Genomic DNA, 19,088 nt, shown 5'->3' on the forward strand with positions numbered 1-19,088 from the left:
GTGTCAACAATTTCAAAGTCAATAAAAGCATGAAAGAATTCCTCGTTAGTGTAAATGTAATCAATTGTAGAGTGAGAAGCCCCTCTCTGCCAGGTCGAACGGGGGGGGGGAGAGTATCAGACTTGAATGCTCCATTTAACTTGTGCAAGTTGAGATGTTTTACAAATTGGTTCCATTTAGCAATCCTGCTTCTGTTATTACTTGCTTTGACATTTAAACAGTCAAAGTTCAGGTCGCCTGCGATAAGAAATTTCAATACAGTGGTATCCATTGTAATTAAATGTAACAATTCACTTAGATCTTTTAAAAAGCATTTGTCGGATATACCCACCGGGTTCCAGTACACATTTATTATGGCATGCATTGTTGCATACAGTTGTAATTGCGCCATTTGCATGTACAGGTTTGGAGAGGCCCAAAGGTTAATGCTAGTGTCAAGACTTGCATGGATGGCCATTAAAAGGCCAGAGGTTGGTCTTCCACGAAGACCTTTTGAGCAGGATTCAATAGTACGTCATGCTTGCCCCATAATGGGGGTGATGTTACCCAAGTTTCTTGTAGCATTGTAAGGTTGAACTTACATAAGGAGCTGATGTTATTATTTAGCATATGAGAGAACCCCCTAGTATTCCAACTAATTAGGGCAAATTAACTAACTACTGATTCTTGTTCTAGTTACTTTTGTCTACTCAAACAATTGCAATCCTTATTCAGTTTCTGGCCACCAGACAAACTATGGTTAGTTGCTTGATGGATTACCTTGTGAGATTTTAATTGACCCATACATTGATAATCAGGGTCTACTTCTACAATTAAATCAAAACCCATTTCGAACAAATGTTTTTTTGCTGACCACAAAGTGTTCTGGGTGACTCTAGATTGCATCCATATTCGAGCAGAATGGAGATTTTGTCTATTTGGAAATTCAACTAGGACTATATCCATTGATCTGATATCCTCTAATTGAGGAATGTCAGAAAAGATGGACAAAATTGATCTACGATTTAGATCATATTGTGTGTTTGGTTCAGGTCTACAAACCAACTTCAAAGAATGATTTGCTGGTCGTTTCTTTTTTTTGGCGAGATCGGTAGTTTGTCCTTTTCTAGCCACCAAAGGCATTGCTATTGGATTTGAATTCGGAACCAATTGCCTGGCATCTTCATTCAACACAGCTTGTATTAGTTGGAGCAGCTCTGGGGCTACTTCAGCTAGAACTGTACAATTTTTTTCTAAAGAGGTCAGCTGACTTTGCGGAGTGGGGGTCCCCCAGCAATTTGTTTATGAGTTTTGTCACTAAGTGAGCAAGGGGGCACCACTACACTGCCCACTGCTTGAGCCATACTTTGCTGATTCAAAGGCAAAGCCTGCCTTTTGAGTATTTTTAAAGGCTCCACCGTACTAGATTCTCTATTTAAAGGACTACTGTCTCTCTTGTTAGACAGAAGGTGACTAGTCATATAGGCGTCAACTGCGCGTTGGATTTCTTGGCGATGCAGCTCAGTTACAGAGAGATCGGAGTCTGCACCTCTTTTCCAAGGTTGGCCTTGGGTTTGTTTCATTTGTGTAGAGTCTGTTAAAGCATTCTGATTTAATTAATTAGCCACCGCCTCATTTACCAGAGCATCCAAAGGTGCATATGGGAGTATTGGCTTGTTTCTATTAGAACAGTTAGAAATGATACAGGCAGCTGCTAGCTGATGGTATTTTTTTCGTAACTGCAGTTGATGCAATTAAAGCACTTTTTGGAGGAACATTTAAGTGTCAAAAAAACTTTTAGTTTTTGAAGTGTTGACCTTCTTCGGCTCTTTTTGATTTTTTTGTTTTTTTGGCAATTTCTGAGCAGGCGGCTACTTGTTACAATTTGGAGTACCATTTTTGATAATTCCTTCAATTAACGGAACTGCCAATTTATGTGTAGGTGTTTTTGGGTTAATTACCTCATCTACCTGACTCACTGCTGTGTCAACTGCTAAGTCAACTGGTTTGAGTACCAATGGCCACCGAGGGCAGAGTAAACCCCTGCGCTATCGCAAAAGGTGGCTGGACAATCGCTTTTTGGTTTAATAGCAAACTTAGATCAGTTTGCCAAGACATTAGTTTGTCCAATTGTTTTGATTGTTAAGATATTTTGCAATCTAGAGTTTCAAATAATTTAAATAGCGACTGCAGCGCAACATTCATTGCATTCAAAGTTGTTTTTACTAAGTTCGTTTCTACCTCCTCTTGTTTTTGATTAAGATGTGATGAGGAGGAGCTTTGGGGGTGACATGGGGTCGGAGCAAGGTAAGAGATTTCAATCACTGAGCAATCGAGGTCAATATCAGAAAACATTATAGGCGATTTTGAGAGATTTTTTGACATATCATTTGAAAGCAGCTGAGGTGAAATAGATGATTTACTTATATTTAAGTCAATGATCGCAATATCAGGGCAAGCATAATGATTCAAACTGATATCTTCTCTTAAAGGCGTAGAAGCCGGTATGTTGTTCAACAACACGCTATCTGATACTGAAATATGGGTTGTAGAACCAGCATGACTCATTTTAGCTACATCCGTGGACACGCTTCAGTAGTATCAATTGCAACGTCATTCAACTTCATATGCCCTTCAATCATACCCTTAGACAAATCAATGATAGGAGGACGTGCGACTAAAGGCAACTCAATTATGGAAGTGGTTTTTTCTTGGGTCAAATTACACATCCTGGATTTGAGAGGATCTTTACAGAACTTTCGAATATCCGCCATGGGGGAACCTTTGAAACCAACTCTCGAGACTTTCCCTGCTCGCAAGACTACCAGTGTTGAGCTGGAAAAAGGGAGTTTTTTGATAGATGCTCACACAGAACCAAATTGTAGGAGCCCCAGAACAATCGAGGAACAGAAAGTGGAGCACCTCGCTGCTCGCTAGACAGCGAGATAGCACCACTCTGCGAACCACTCCTCGAACACGCGTCCTGAACGCGCACGCGCAGTGGTTTTAATGGAAGAGCTGGAAGGAGGGGCTGGTTCAGTGAGAGGCAGGCTATAGCAAACAGAAAGAAAATAGAAAAATGTCATATAGATCGCTTATTAGAATCAGATAAAATGTTGGATATATTAATAGGCAAGCAATATGAGTACAATTATTCAGAAAAAATAGTAAGAGTAAATCTCAACCCGTTCGGGTTCACAGCACCATAAGTAAAATAAAAATAAAAAGTATCCAAACTGGAAGAGGAAACCTTGCAGCCCGTTAATGGACTATGTAACTATTAATGCAACACATATAGTGCAATGAAACTGCCAACCGGGGAACACCCGATGGCTTGGGGAGCAGCCTTAGTCCGTCTCTCCCTTCCCCAGGGACCGGCAAATGTCTTACTAGGTTCCTTCAAGTCTCTAAATGATCAGAACAAAAGTCTCCAACACGGATGGAGGCTAAGGGCGAAGGATCTACCAACTGGCTGTTCCAAGAGTCAATACTCTGCAGTTGCGGCTGACATGTTGGCTACAAATGCTGGATATTCAGTTTCAAACAACCTTTGTGTTAAACAGTTGCTCCGAGCTTTGATATTCAGTATATGCCGTAGTGTTATGGATCATAGGAGGTGAACTCCAACAGTCTCATAGGAAATGGACCTAGTCGTTGGTAGACTTTTTTATTTTCTAGCATCACGACTGAGCCAGATCATATCATCTATCAAGGTAACTGGAGGGACAGCTCAAAGAGATGTGGGAGGACTTAAGAGCTAATAGTACTGTAAACGAAACGGGGCGACCTACCACATAATTTTAGTCACTTTACATATACATTTCTGTAAAGGCTTAACTATTTGGCATGCTTAGTATGACGAGAGCTGTATTGCTGAGCTAACTCTCATACAAAAAAGGTAGACCAACGACTAGGTCCTTTTCCTATGAGTCAACTTTAAAATACTCAATGTCAGAAAGAATGTTTTTTTTTATTCTTGATTTTGACTTTCTTTATACTATACAGTTGGTTGCCCGGTGAAAGAACTCAATATTATGCTTCTTGTATACGTTGCACACTGAGGCTAACCACCAATGTTTTCACGGCTCTGAAAATTGCTAAACACGTGTTTTTATATGTTTGTTTGTTAATATTTTTCCATGCATTTACTATATTTTTTTTTGATGCATTTGTTGATTAAATTAATGTTTTAACTCTTTGGAGTTTGTTTAGTGTGTTTAGTTGGTAGGCTGGTACACTCAGTCAGATGGAATTTGCATACTCACGTCTGGACATAACAATGCACATAATTGCTGCCAGTCTATTAGGGTATGTTAGGCATTGGAACTTGTGCTTCAGAAGCCTAAGTTGGTAGTGGCAGGATTTGGATTCATTGTTGATGTGGTTAGACCATGACGGTAGTCTCTGCCCGAGGTACAGGCATGCTTTACCGTCCAAGAACTGGATCAGTGATCTTATAGGCATGGCAAGTTGGTTCATGACGTATTACGTGTATGGAAATATCTGTTCAAGGACGTGGTCTGCATCCCATGGCAAGGCTAAACAGAACTGCACAGGTCGCACATGATACTGTAAATCCATGATCCTCAAGGCCAAAGGATGTTTGGTCAGGAAGTTCATTGTTTTTTTTTATTTGCAATTTATAAAATGTACAACTTTACAATGTAACCCCCACAGACAGCATCAAATACAGTGTTAGTAAAATTCCATGAATCTACCCCAAATCTTCTCAAATAAGGTTAATTTCTTAAGTCGTGGAATATTATTCACTCCATAGCAGCAAGTTTAAACATTTCCTCTAACCAATCCTCCTCTTTCAGAGACACCTTAGATTTCCAAACTTTTTTTGCAACAAGTGAGCCCCTGAACAGCCTTTTCTTTTAGGCTGAACAAAGGTTCTCTAGCAACTCCTCATCCCCTAGGATTAGGGTGGCAAAATCAAAGTCCAGAGAGCTTCCCAAAATCTTGTTAAAAATAATGCAGACTCTTCCCCAGAAGTTCCTCACTTTGACACTCTCCCAGAGCGTATGTTCAAGGGTACCTATCATATGGACGCAACCCTGACAACGATCAGAATTAGGCATAGAACGTTTGTGTAATCTCTAAGGCGTCTAGTAAACTTTGTTCAATATCTTAATTTGATGTGATTAAAGGTAGTTCACTGTTGATGTAGCAGTCTAAATATATGTTACTGAATGTATGAGTTTCATTGGGTAAAACCGTATAAAATCTTCAGGTTTGTGAACTTTGGGTTACAGTTTTGAGGTGCAGATTATCTGTCAATTTCCCTACCCATTTCTGCAAAGCAGTTTTGAAATAAATCTTGTTTTTCTTCATCCTTTTCTGCCTTAGTTGATTATTGTATTACCTGTTGGTCTGTGTGCCTGTTTCAGCTCTCATCAGTGTTGTATCTTGGCCTGAGTGTGCCTCAGGCCCTGCGCTGCGCTGCAAGCCCCACACCCAACAGAACCCATAGGACACGTTGGTGCTTGTCTGGGCTTAACGGGTGCTCTGGTGTGCATGTTCTGTACCCCATTTATTATCCACACGCGGCAGAGCTACGTCACTCCACCGTGTGTGTCTGTTAAAGACACAGGCACCACACCCCTCCTTCATCATAACAACAAAACACAGTAAACAGGAGTAATGCTCAACAGCTCTCAGAGTAACCTGAACTGTCAACCCCCTCAACATGTTCATAACATTCTGGTTACACTGCCACAATGGGAGGCCTAGTTCTTTTCTGATCAGGCTGCTCACCTCAGGAGTTCAGTACATAATCACTGAGGTGGGCAGGCCTCCTCCTACCCAGTGTCTGGGGATACCTTCTGCCTCCTTCCTGGCTCAGACCATCCTCACCTGTGCCCCCTCTATCCAGGGGAACCGGTGTGCACACAGGTCCTCCACCTTCATCCGCTACCTCTGCCAAGTCTCTCATCTGGATGGTCTCTGGCAGGACATCATGACCGTTGTTTTTCCATCTGGCGCCGTTATCTCCGACCCCTTCACTGCAACAATGTCCATGGGATTTGGGTCATACCTTAATGACATTTTTTCCTGTGGGTGTCGATTTCTTATCACCACTTCATCCCACAGGGCCAGCTGATGTTGAAGGAGACCCCTTCTCAGATTTTCGCCCTATGCCCAATGTCTTCGGTCTCACTCCACCTGGTCAGTATCAATTATCGCTGGTTCGCTGAGCACCACTTCTGGCAGGCGACCTCTCGGGCACCTTTGAAACATGGCTTGTGCAGAGGCTTGTGCAGAGGCAACTCCAGTGGACCCATGATGGTTGCATGATATTCCCAAAGGAAATTATATAACGCTTGTCACAGGCTCTGAACGTTGATGATCCTAAAGACTTTGTTGGATGTCCTCATAAATATTTCGGCTTTGCCATTTGCTTGCGGCCATACTGCCTTCATTTTCTGGTCATATATGCCGTACTTTTCTATTAACTGGGCAAAACTGCCACTGTGAAATGGTGGCTTGTTGTCAGAGCACAGGGCCTGGGGTAGTCCATGCGTTGCAAATATCTTCTCTAGGGCCACTGCTACGTCAAATGCTACAGAGTCTAGAAACTCTACTTCAGAGTATCTCGACTATTGGTCCACCACTAATAAGACGCGGACACCCCTTTCTGTGGAACCAAAATCTGTGTGCACTCTTTCCCAAGGCTATGTGCCACGAGGCATACACTCAATTTGAGGATCTTTTTGCACCAGCGAGGCCACCTGACACCACACACACGACGACACAAACTCCTCCACTCGCCTCTCCAGGTCAGGGAACCACACTTTCAGATGGAGCCTGGCCATCCCTTAGTGTGCCAGCTCGATCACCTGGTGTATTTTGCTGCCTGGCATGACCATTCGGCCTCCACGTAGCAGTAGACCTGACTCAACGAATGTCAGCTCCTCCCGTACTCCACAGATGCTCTAAGGTCGTTCGAGGATCCTGCGTCCTTTTTCCTAGGCCTTCCAGCACTAACTTCCACTGCCCCATCATAGCACATCTCTGAGGATCTGAAAGCATTCATCTGCCTCGGACGCCTTTTCCAGTTCTTCGATGGGCATGGAATTCAGGGTGGCGAATTCCACTAGAAGTTGGACTTATTCGTCGGCCTCCTCGATACTTGTCTCATCTCGTTTGTCCACCCCCACGAGAGGGTGTTGCAACAGATAGTCAGCCATGTTATAGGTCCCTGGTGGATAAACTAGTGACACTCCTTACTTCAATAGGGCCAGCATCCATCTTTCAATCTGAGCTGGTGGCTTGGACAAAGATCCCGCCATGATCGGCACCAATGGTTTGTGGTCCGTCACTACCATCACTAGCCTGCCCAGCACATATAGGCGAAAGTGTCAGCACCTCCACAGTACTGCTAGGGACTCCCGCTCTAATTGGGATTACTGTTGCTTGGTTGAGCCGGTCTTCTCCTTGGTGTTCTTTTTGCATCAAGACAGCTCCCAGTCCGAACAGACTGGCGTCTACCACCACTTCTAATGGAAGAGATGTGTCAAAGAATGCCATAGTGTCATCGGCTGTGAGTCCTCGCTTCACATCATCAAATGATGCCTGTTCCAGAGGCCCGGATTGCCAGGTGAAATCCTTTCGGGGGAGGCTCCATGGTATGTGACCATGCCCGGGAAGCTACGGACCTCCGTCACATTTTCTGGGTGCTTTGCTTCCATGATGTCTTTGACTTTCCTGGAGTCTGGCGACACACTGCCCTCCTTGAACACGGATCCAAAGAATTCAATGCTTGTCCGTAGGAACTTGCAGTTTTCCTTATGTAGCATTAGGCCCAGTGCATGGATGCGTTCGAGAGTCTTCACCAGACCTGACATATGTTCCATTTCTGATTTGGCGAACACCAAGATATCATCACTGATGTTCAGATCTCCATCTAGGTCTTCCAGGTTTCCACGTATCAGATTTTTAAAGACTTCCGCTGCTGATGGCCAAAAGCTTAGGCCCTTATATTGATACAGTCCTAGGTGTGTGGTGAATGTTGTAATATATCAGGAGTCTGGGTTCAACATGACCTGGTGGTATCCTGCTCTTAGGTCAAGTTTGGAAAAGAACCTTGCAGCTCCGTGATGATTTTGTCTATCATCGGTGTGAGGTTCCTTTCCCTTTCGATGACCTTGTTAGGCAGTCTCATGTGTACGCAGACCCTGACCGAGTCAGGCTGTGTGAGTTTGCGGGCGACCACAATGGGAGATACCCAGGGTGTCGGGCCATCCACTTTCTCAATGATGTCCAATCTTACTACTTTCTCAAGTTCCTTGTCTACCAGGTCCCGCAGATGGAATGGAACCCTTCGGTGTTTCAGGGCCACTGGCTGAATTGATTCATCGATGTGCAGTCTTGTTGGTTCACTGACCATCTGGCCAATCCCCTCAAACAGCTGCTCAAACTTCTGTAGAACATCTTGTACATTCTCGACATAACCTCTTTTGGCAAAGCTGGCAATCCAGAAGGTCCCCATGGCTGTACAGTTCAACAGGGTGTTGTGACTCACATCTGTGATGTATAAACGGGCTTTGATGGAACTGCCACATGCTCTATTTTCGCTACAAAAACTTCCACCAGCGGGTAGGTTGTTCACCCCGGAATGTGAAAATACATACCCTTGGGTGATGCATGGGGTAATCATCATTGCCTCGTAGTGCACCTTGGACATCACATTAACATAGGCACCAGTGTGCACTAATACCGACACAGGCAAACCCCCCACTTGCACTGTGCACTTTAGTTGTCTTCTGGCTTCTAACTTTAGCACATTCACACTTGAAATGAAAGATATTTTCTCATCGTCCTCCTCCTCTTCAAGCTCATGAATGATTCTTTCCTCTTCTTGGTCCACAAGGCCCACATTAAACGGTCGTTGTTTCTGAAGAAACCTGTCCTCTCTGTACCACCACTCTCTGCGGTGCTCGGCACATGCAGGCATATTGGTCCATTGTGCCACACCTTACGCATGCTTTTACTTGTGCAGGGCACTCAGCAGGGTGTGGCAGGTCATATCCACACTTCAGGCATGACTCAGGTGCTCTGCTGCCTCTGTCCCTTGGCAGGTCTGCTGGCCGTTACGTCCCTCTCATACTCTTTACATGCCAATGGCACACACCTCTTCAGCCTTACTGGGCCGAAGAGCAGACGCCATCTTGGATTCCCTTGTCCCTGCCAATTTGTGTGACCGCCCCAGCTCGAGGATTTCTGGCAGCGTCAGGCCTGGCTCCTTCAACACTTGACGCCAGAGTTTTCCGGATGTTCATCCCTGAATGAGCTAGTTTCATATCATGATTTGTTGTCCCAAGCATAGGATATTGCCATGCGTGGAAGGCGACCATGAAAGAGACTTGTTGTCCTTCTGTTTTGCGCTGCACATTATGAACCATTCATAGTCTACATTTGCAAGGGGCATGAAGTGTTCTCGCAGTGCCCTTTTTGCTTCAGCGTACGACCCATCGGACAATTGAAGAAATTGGCACATTTGATAGACCACTGGTTCAGCAGATTACAGCAGCATGGCTACCTTGCTCTCCTCATCTTTCTCTCCCGTGGCCTTAAAGTATATGTCCATACGGTCGATGCATGCCTTCCACCTCGTGCCCAGGCTCGATGGAGCTCCTGGTACGTCAAATTCTGGTATGGACGGTAATGCCCCTTGCTGGCATGGGGCTCAAGCCCCTCCCGCTGCAACAAGCACTGCTGCCACAGGTGCCCCTCCTGCTTGTTGGTCATTCGACATGATGGTGAGTGCACAAGCACCTTTTTGTTTTCTCCAAAGCTCACCATAAAAAAAGAGTGTGCTAACCAGGCATGTGATCACCTCTTCCAGCAACCCACAATGTCTGTTTGGTCACACTCAGGATGGGTGCATAGGGTGGAATACAGCAACACCACTCTCAATGTTCAGATGGCAACTATCCCCTTCCTCCACACTTCTTGCTTCTGTGTGTGTCCAGGTTGTTACTTCCTGATGCTTCCCCACCGTAGTGGGGATTCCAAAGGTTGTGCGTGGGAGTCACATGAGCACTCCAAATAGGAGCCGGAACTTCCCTCACCACATTGCGCAAAATGGCGCACGATCACATCACAGGCGCTGACCTTGCGGCGCAAGGGAAGCCTCAACACCAGCATTATGCTTTGAACTCATTGCTGCTTTGATCCTGCAGATCCATATGACAGGATGCGACCTCCTCGTCGCCAATGTTTTATCTTAGCCTGAGTGTGCCTCAGGCCCTACGCTGCGCAGCAAGCCCCCCCATCTAACAGAACACACAGGACACGCTTTTGCTTGTCTCGGCTCCATGAGCGCTCTGGCGCACACGTGACATGCCCTGTTTATTATCCACACGCGGCAGAGTTATGCCGTGTGAGTCTGTTAAAGACACAGATACCACATTCAGCACAGTAACTTCTCACACCTTTACGGCTAGGAATAGTTGAATCCATGAAAACCTAATTTGCATGCATTTATTTCATTTGTTATCTGGCTGTACTTTGGTAAGGTGTGCTTTTCAAGTGCAATCAATAATGCAGTCTACAGGTAAAATGTTAAAATCCCAATCCAGCAGATTCAACCCCTCGGAGGCCAATACCTGGAGTACCAACAGATAAATAACAGAACCAACTGCTCTGCATAGCACAATGACATTGTACAAATCTGCTGTTGTGTGTGTTCTACAAAAAGAAAAGACATTAGTATTAGAATTGCAAGGGCACTGACGCCAACCTGGAAGTTATAGAAGCTAGAAAATGGTCCCATTAGTTATTTGTGTTCAATATGGTTTAAGCGCAAAAGTATCTCTCTTACAGGAAATGTTAATTATATGTTGTAGTACTCGTCTTTTGAAGAATGTCGTCATGCATGATACTGATTCGGTTCATCGCACACCACACGTTTTATGATTATGGGTTGATGTGATCCCGATTACTGAAATGATTCTGCCATCTTGTGGCTCACTTGAAATACTGCAGGACTATTTGAATTCTACGAATCCAACATTATTTTCTTAGGACAAATGTAATGTTATACTATGATTTTTGTTATTCTGTTTTGTTTAAAAGAAAACATTTCACAATTCCAAGTTTCTAAACATAGTAAATAATATATATATATATATATATATATATATTTTTTTTTTTTTTTTTTTAAACACAGCAATGACTATAATTCAGCGATATTCGGTAATTAAGATTTCACAATAATAAGACAAGCATGGAATACATGTAATAGTTCCCCAAAAAAGAAAAAAAGGAAATATAATTATCGTTTCGCTAAAGTTATGTCAATAGCTCTAATGGCAGCAACATGCATTATTTTGGTACACATATTTATCTATCTATAGAAGGCCATTGCAGAATCATAGGGCTTTTTGAATAGGGTCTTCCTGTCCGTCTTTATTTATGATGAGGATCATGGGCCTCATTACGAGTCCGACGGTAGCCGTGCTGGAAAAACCGGCAGGCTGCCGCCAGACCGGTAATACCATTCCGCCTCCATGATTGACGGAATCACCGGGGCATTACAACCCCGCCGACCCGGTAATTCAAGGAGGAGGAATTCAGTAAATTCCCATTCCCATGGAGTCCCAGAGGACTCCATGAGGTTGGGTACCATGGAAACACTGGTTCCGTCTATGACAGAGCCGGTGTTTACATGTCATGTCCGCCTGCAGGTGGGTGGTGTTACTGCCGCCAGGTCAGCCCTGGCCGGAGTGACACCTCCCGCCTGCAGGACTCGGAATCAGCCGGTCCGGAAATAACGGTGGCGGCGGATTTACCGCCACTGTTGTTCCCGAACCGGCTGACTCATAATGAGGCCCGATGCGTTATTTATATAGCGCTTTAGCCAAAGGGAAGAGGAAGAAGTGGAGTGATTAGACACAATTGTATGTACATAAATCGACAAGCTCACAGCTTTCCCCTAACTTTACTAAGCAGTTCAAATCATGTTTTTAAGTTTTAATAATATTTATTTTTCCAGAATGACCCTCGCACACTCATCTTCATGGGCCAACCTTGGCTGTGCATATTCTCGCGCTTCAGATCATTTGCACATCTCTGACTTTCTTGGATGCCATCGTCTTCTGCTCCTTCTTCACTTTCTGACGATTAATTAAATGGAAGGAACTGGAAGTCTCAGAGCAGGCTGAGAAACGAAAAGGTGGCACTCTTGATCACTGGCAGATGGCATAGTTACAGATATCCTAGCAGACACGCGCATGTTCATGTGTCAAATTATGTCTTTATACAGTTATTATTTCCTACAGTTGGGACTTCATTTCCTGGTTCAGAGCACGCTGCAAGATGCAATCAGCTTGCTCGTAATGCGGGCTGCAACCAGTGATCCAAGCCTGCTTTCTGAGCCAGCTGCACCCTTGTTCCATGTCTATGGGCCTCATTACGAGTCCGGCGGTAACCGCAGCGGTAAAACTGCCTGGTTACCGCCGGATTCGTATTACCATTATGCCTCTGTGATTCCCAGAATTACCGGGGCATTACAACCCCTGTTTCCCGGGAATCACGGAGGCGGAATGGTGTTAATCCCCATTCCCATTGAGTCCTATGGGACTCATTGGGAATTGGGATCATGGAATCACCGACAGCATCTCGTAATGCTGCTGGTGTTTCCTCGTCCACCTGCAGGCGGACGGTGTTAAACCCGCCAGGTCAGACCTGGCGGAACATCACCTCCTGCCTGCAGGAGTTGTGATCGCCTGGCATGGAAACAACGGTGGCGGCGCGTTTACCGCCACCGTTGTTTCCATACTGGGCGATTTGTAATGAGGCTCTATGTTTTCTCCCAGTTCTGAAATGTGGGGATACGTCACGTGAGAATGAGGGGCGTAGGGCATACAGAGTGAGGAGCATGAAATAAAGACAAGTCACCTTCTCCTCAGTGGTTATACAGTTATGTGTGATGTTACAGAAGTAAAATTCTGAGTGGTAAGTTTGACCAAGTTAAAAAATATCGAAAAAATACAGATTCTTTTATTTTTAAATGTTGAGGTTCTCCCAAACCTTTTTTTCCCTACCGTTTTAACCCCATCCCCACCTAGTTTAACCCTTTAACCCACTAGCATATATATATATATATATATATATAATATTTATTTATTTTACATTTTTGGTATTTTTTCGATATCTTTGACTGGTAAAACTTACTGCTTTAAATACTTTTTGGCAATATGACCTGTGGCCATATTGTAATTGCTGCTCCTGCTTTATTGTTAATATTAACCACGAGGTACTACTCCCGTTAGACTATAACACTGGTGATGCGCGTAACCTGCATGCCCGTGTGCTTCTGAGAGTGCCGGACCACAGCAGCATTGTGAGCCGGGCTGCGTTTAAACAGCAGATGCCGGCGGACCTACTTGAAAAGGACGCGCGCTGTCAGTCCCGTGCCCACTCCTACAACTCGACAGGGGTTTTGTCGCCCGTGTGCCGTGATGAATGGAGAAAGGGAGCACTTGTGCTTAGCACCCCTGCCCCGCTGTCTACACCATTCGATTTGGAAGCACCTAATTAATAAAAACAGCATTTCTTGGGAAGCACGTTATTTATGAAAGCAGACTGGTTCATCCATTATACAGTGCCTGCCTGCTGTCATGCTTGAGGCGCAGCACTGCAGCTGTATTCACATCAGGGCAGCTCAATCCACAGGCCAAGTGTTGTTCAGCGGCCTATAAAAATACATGATCCAGACACTAGCAACAAGGCCTGACATCAAACCAATACTGTGAGTAAAGCATGTAATAAAGTGATCATGTCAGAAAGAGTAGCCCAAGCATCAATGCCACCGCGTCAACATTTTCCTCCTGTTTGCCAAGCAGAGTGGAAGTAGGCCATGAGTCTTTACAGCACAGGTGGCCCCACCATTTGACATTACAGACACCAGCAGTCTTGCACCACACTGGAAGAGATGGCTAAAGGAGTTATACATCTACATTGATAATACCGGTGTAATAGAAGAACGATATCTGAGAGCAATACTCATGCATTCGCTAGGACCAACAGTGCAACACATCGCATTTGAGATGCCAGAGAACTGCATAGACACAGTCACAGGATTTATTGACGCATTAAACACCGATTTTGCTCCACATGGGAATCTTGATTATGAGAGACATATATTTCACACTACCACTCAAGAGAAAGGTGAGACATTGAACACATGTGTAATGAGATTGCGAAAGAGCGTCAAGTATCGTGATTTTGACAATTATTTCGACAGATGAAGCTCTGAAATCACAGGTAGTTGTAGGTTTAGAGTCTGCAGAGTTCTGAAAGAAAATACATCAGAAAACCATGTCTCTAGAGGAAATTCTAATGCTTGCAAGGGCTGACATGGCAGTTTCCAAGCAAACATGTAAACGGAGTCCGTGGCAATATTAAAATATCACAGACAGCAGCAACTGCACCCATGTGTCAGGTCCTAGCAACTGACAAATTGATCAACAAGGAACAATGCAAATCTTATTGCTGTGGTTACAGCTTTCCTCATGTCGGCCCATGTCTGGCGATCAGTCATTCGTGTGATGTCTGCGGAGGTGAAAATAACTTTCAGTCCATGTGCAAGTACATTAATTATGTCCAGCAAACTGTAGACCGCAGAAGCTCAGGCAGGGGCACAGATAGTCCCTGTTCAACAAAATGTCACTCTCCCACTTCGAGGCGGAAGGGCTCCCCATACCGATGCCAGGAGTCTGCACAGAGGACCAGGAGATGCAAAGAAAGGAGAGATGAATACTGTGAAGCGTCCACGCCAGAGGAACCTGAGAAGAAAGTTGATGCGACCCAAGATAAGGTACATAGCAGCTTCACCCAAACGTTAAGATGACTCTGACTCATCCTCGACTGGTAATCACAAGAGAGGATATGTCCATGCAAAGGAAATAAAAAATCGGCAGTAGAATATAGTCCAAATCTATTTCTTTAACGAAATGGAAGAGCACGAGAATTCCTAATTGAAACAGGTGCCACAGTTAACATGATAAACGAAGACACGTACCTAGGGCTCAAACATACTACGGAGCTTCGATCTCCTGAGATTGACATATATCCCTGTGGATCTACCACACCGCTTAAATGTAAAGGGATGTTTGATACAACGTGCTCATACAAGAACAAATCAGTGACGTTGGTCATCTATGTTGTGAAAGGTGAGGTGCCAGGAGGAATCATCCTCAGCTTCAAATCAGCCATGCAAATGGGGTTGGTGCACATAATGTACCAGATTTTGTTGCCGTACACCACAGATCCCAAACACATGATTGTCAAGATGTTTCCCTCGCTAAGTACTGGGTTAGGAAAACGAAAAGAGAAGCAAACCAAACTGTACATCAACCCTGATGTTAAAACAGTTGCATAGAATTACCGGGGAATCACACTGAACATTCAAAAACAAGTAGGAGACAAAATACAGTCAGTGTTGAACCAAGATGTTATTGAACATGCAACAGAGCCCACTCCATGGGTTTCTCCAATTGTCTCTGTGCCCAAAAAAGAAAATGATGGAAAGGTTTGAATTTAAGTGGACATATCAGCACCCAACCTGGCTATTGAAAAAGAAAGGTATTTATCTCCAAGAATGATAGATATGATGGTTCTACTGCATGGGTCGAACGTGTTCTCAAAACTGGACCTAAAAACAGGGTACCACCATTTACAACTGCACCCTGATTCTCATTATATCACGACCTTCACAACACATTTGGGATTATTCAATTAAAAGAGACTCAGTCTTGGGTTCTCATAGGCAGCTGAAATCTTTCAGAACTAAATCCATCAAATCATCAGGCACATTACCCAGTGGCTTATCTACAGTGATCAGATTTTAATCTTTGGGGCTCCACAGGAGGCACATGACAACACTCTGGGACCAGTGTCGATGGCACTTGCAAATTCTAACTTGACATTAAATACAGCCAAGTGTGAATTCAGCAAATCAATATTGAAATTCTTTGGACATATATTTTCAGGTGAAGGTCTACAGCCTGGTCCTTCTAGGGTGCAAGCTTTGATTGCCGCGCTAACTCCCACGTCAGCGTCAGCAGTGCAGTACTTTCGGCGCATGGCCAGCTACTGCACAAGATACAATCAGGAATTTGCTTCGGTTAGTACACCATTACAACTCCTCATCGGCAAAGGACAAGAACTTGCTTGGTCATCGAAGTGTGAGGAATTCTTCGGGGAGAAAAAATCACGCATCTAATCAGCCTCTTACATGGGCAACTATGACCCTGATCTGGAAACAGAGCTGACCATGGATACAAATCCAGTAGGTTTGGGAGTCATACTAGCCCAATTCAATCCAGGCTCTTCCCCGCGCAGGCGCATTGTTGCATATTCCAGTCAAAGTTTGTCATCCTCTGAATGTGCCTATTCACACCCAGAGAAAGAGAGTTTGGCTGTAGTGTGGGCATGTGAACATTATTACCTGTTCTTTTTGGAAGGAACTTTACCATTATTACAGACCATCATATGTCAAGTCCAATTCCAAAATGCCTCAGCAGATCGCATGCTGGAGGCTTAAGTTACAAGAGTATTGTTTTGACTTTATACAGTGGCAAGGGAAAGTCAACAATCTGGTGGATTTCTTATCCAGGTATCCCCTGCGGGTAAAAGAGGAAGCCCAGTCTTCAAAAGCATATTGGTACATCAATTATATTGTAGACATTGCACTACCGAAGTCCCTGACCATTCCAGACATCATCAAGGCACTACTCTAGGACAAAGTCCTGACACAAGTCAAAGATGAAATGACTTCAGAGAAGTGGCGTGAATTGCTCAGCAGTGATGAAACATTTTCGGAGAGGGAACAGAAATTACTGGAGACAGAGGGCCTCATTACACCTAGTGCGGTAAACCATGGTGTTATTAGCACCATGGTTCATGCCGGTAATTTACCGGTACCGCCTTGGAGGAAAGGGGAATTGCCGCACTATTCCAAGGTTGGGAAGGCGGTAATTCCGCCATCCACCAATGCCCTTCCCCATTCCCATGTTTGCCCCATAAGGCTCTATGGGAATGGGGAAGGCACTAATTACGGTACCACAAATTGAGGTACCGTAATTAGCACCCTGGTCCCTTTGCGGGTTGGTTTTTCACGCCTGCTAAAAAGCAGGCGTTAAAGTACCAACCCGCAAAGGGACCTCGTAGTAAAGCGGTAAGGATTTACCGGTACCGGTGCCCTTACCGGTACCGGTAAACCCTTACCGCACTACGTGTAATGAGGCCCAGAATCTCTTGAAGGATGTGCTGTCCGTCCCTCCACAAGGGTTGCTGTTAAAGGAGAACAGAATTGTCATTCGCGCATCCCTGCAGGATTGAATAATTGATCTGGCACATGTAGGGCAAAGAGGGAATGTTTCCACTAAGCGACAGCTCAGAACACAGGTGGGGTTTCCTAAAATGGATGATAAAACAAAGAAAACTCTTGAAACATGTGCCATTTGCAAGTCAGTGGCTCCTCGCACTTTCCCAGAACTGCTAAAAATGACAGTTACCACTGAAAGTGTAGGATGAAGTGGCTATTGACATGTTTGGGTCACTGACAAATGGCAAATATGTCACACATTAATTCCAGCTTCAGGCAAGATGTTTGCCGACTATGGCATTCCTTCAATAGTAAAGTTGGACTATGGGCCCCCCTTCAGCGGGCGAGAGTTTGCCATGTTTGCGGAATATTTGGGATTTCAACATCAAAGCATCACCCCGTTATGGACTCAGGCCAATGGCACTGTAGAAGGGTTCATGGCCAACATAAAATGCACCCTTCAAGTATGCACCATCACCCGCGGGTCGTTCATGGAAGCCATCTGCACATTGCTATGAGACTACAGAAGCATGCTGCATAGTTTGACCAGAGTATGCCCTTCGGAACTGATGTTTGGCCGAGTAGTACGACCTGGATGACACAAGTAGTGGATCCAGTGATTTGTCCAGACCTGGATCAGAAGGCTTGGAAAAGGGATGATGCAAATAAAAGGAAAATGAAGAGATATGCAGATGGTAGGAGAAGAGCAAAGGAATTGAATATACCAGTGGGTGACTCCGTGCTAGGACGCCAACCTCAAGGGCAGAAGGTTGTGTCCGCGTTTGATCCCAGTTCATTGGCTGTGACAGCAGTTCAAGGTTCCATGGTGTCAGCTGAAGGTTCTGCTCGTTCAATCACCAGAAACTCAACGTTCTTAAGGGAACTTGCAGAAGGTACTCCTGGTCATGAAGAGCCAGCTGATGCAGTGAGCTCACAAGGGAGCTGCTCTCACTAAATGGATGCTGACGGAGACACCGATGACAGTTGCATTGGTGCAGGCATCGCAGTGGCTGCCCCTCGGAGTCCATCAAAGAGAGGGATCCGAAAACCATCAAGGTGGACTGAGGAAATGGAATAATATGAAATGTAATTATTCATGTAAGGCGGAGATGCAGTGTCCTGTTTTCATGTCTGCACCCCTCTCCCATGACAATGTCGTCTACCAGTTATGAAACGTGGGGATATGTTACATGAGAAAGAGCGGCGTAGTGCATACAGAGCGAGGAACACAAAATCAAAAAAGGTCACGTTCTCCTCAGCTCCGTGTCCACGTCGTTATTACTGATCCTACTTTATTGTTAATATTAACCACGAGGTACGACTCCTGTTAGAATATAACATTTCCTTAGCTAGTCCTTCCATTTGCCCCACATAGCCCCTCCAGTGGTCGAAGTGAGCGGGAGCAGTCGGGAGCGGTGCTCCACTACTTTTTTAAATTACGTTTTACAGCTCCTACACTTTTATTTTAAAAAGAAACCGTTCCGGAATGGTTTCGTTTTAAAATAAAAGTGCATGAAGATGTTGCAGCTTGCACTTTCCGTGCACTGCACTGACTCTTCCCTTAAACAGCAGGTGCTAGTGTTTGGGGGTTTGTATTGTGTGCGGGAGTGGGGGAGTGGTGATGGGGTTTGTGGGTAGAGAGGGAAGGCCAGCAGGAAACATAATTCCACTACTTCTTTTTGTACACTTCGCCCCTGAGCCCCTCCCATTGCTCCTTACTGTGATATCAGGCACAAGGTCTAAAGTTGGGAGGTCGCGGGACCTGGGCAGT

The sequence above is a fragment of the Ambystoma mexicanum genome, chromosome 10, assembly GCF_040938575.1.
Source record: "Ambystoma mexicanum isolate Mex_15411 chromosome 10, UKY_AmexF1_1, whole genome shotgun sequence".
Taxonomy (NCBI): domain Eukaryota; kingdom Metazoa; phylum Chordata; class Amphibia; order Caudata; family Ambystomatidae; genus Ambystoma; species Ambystoma mexicanum.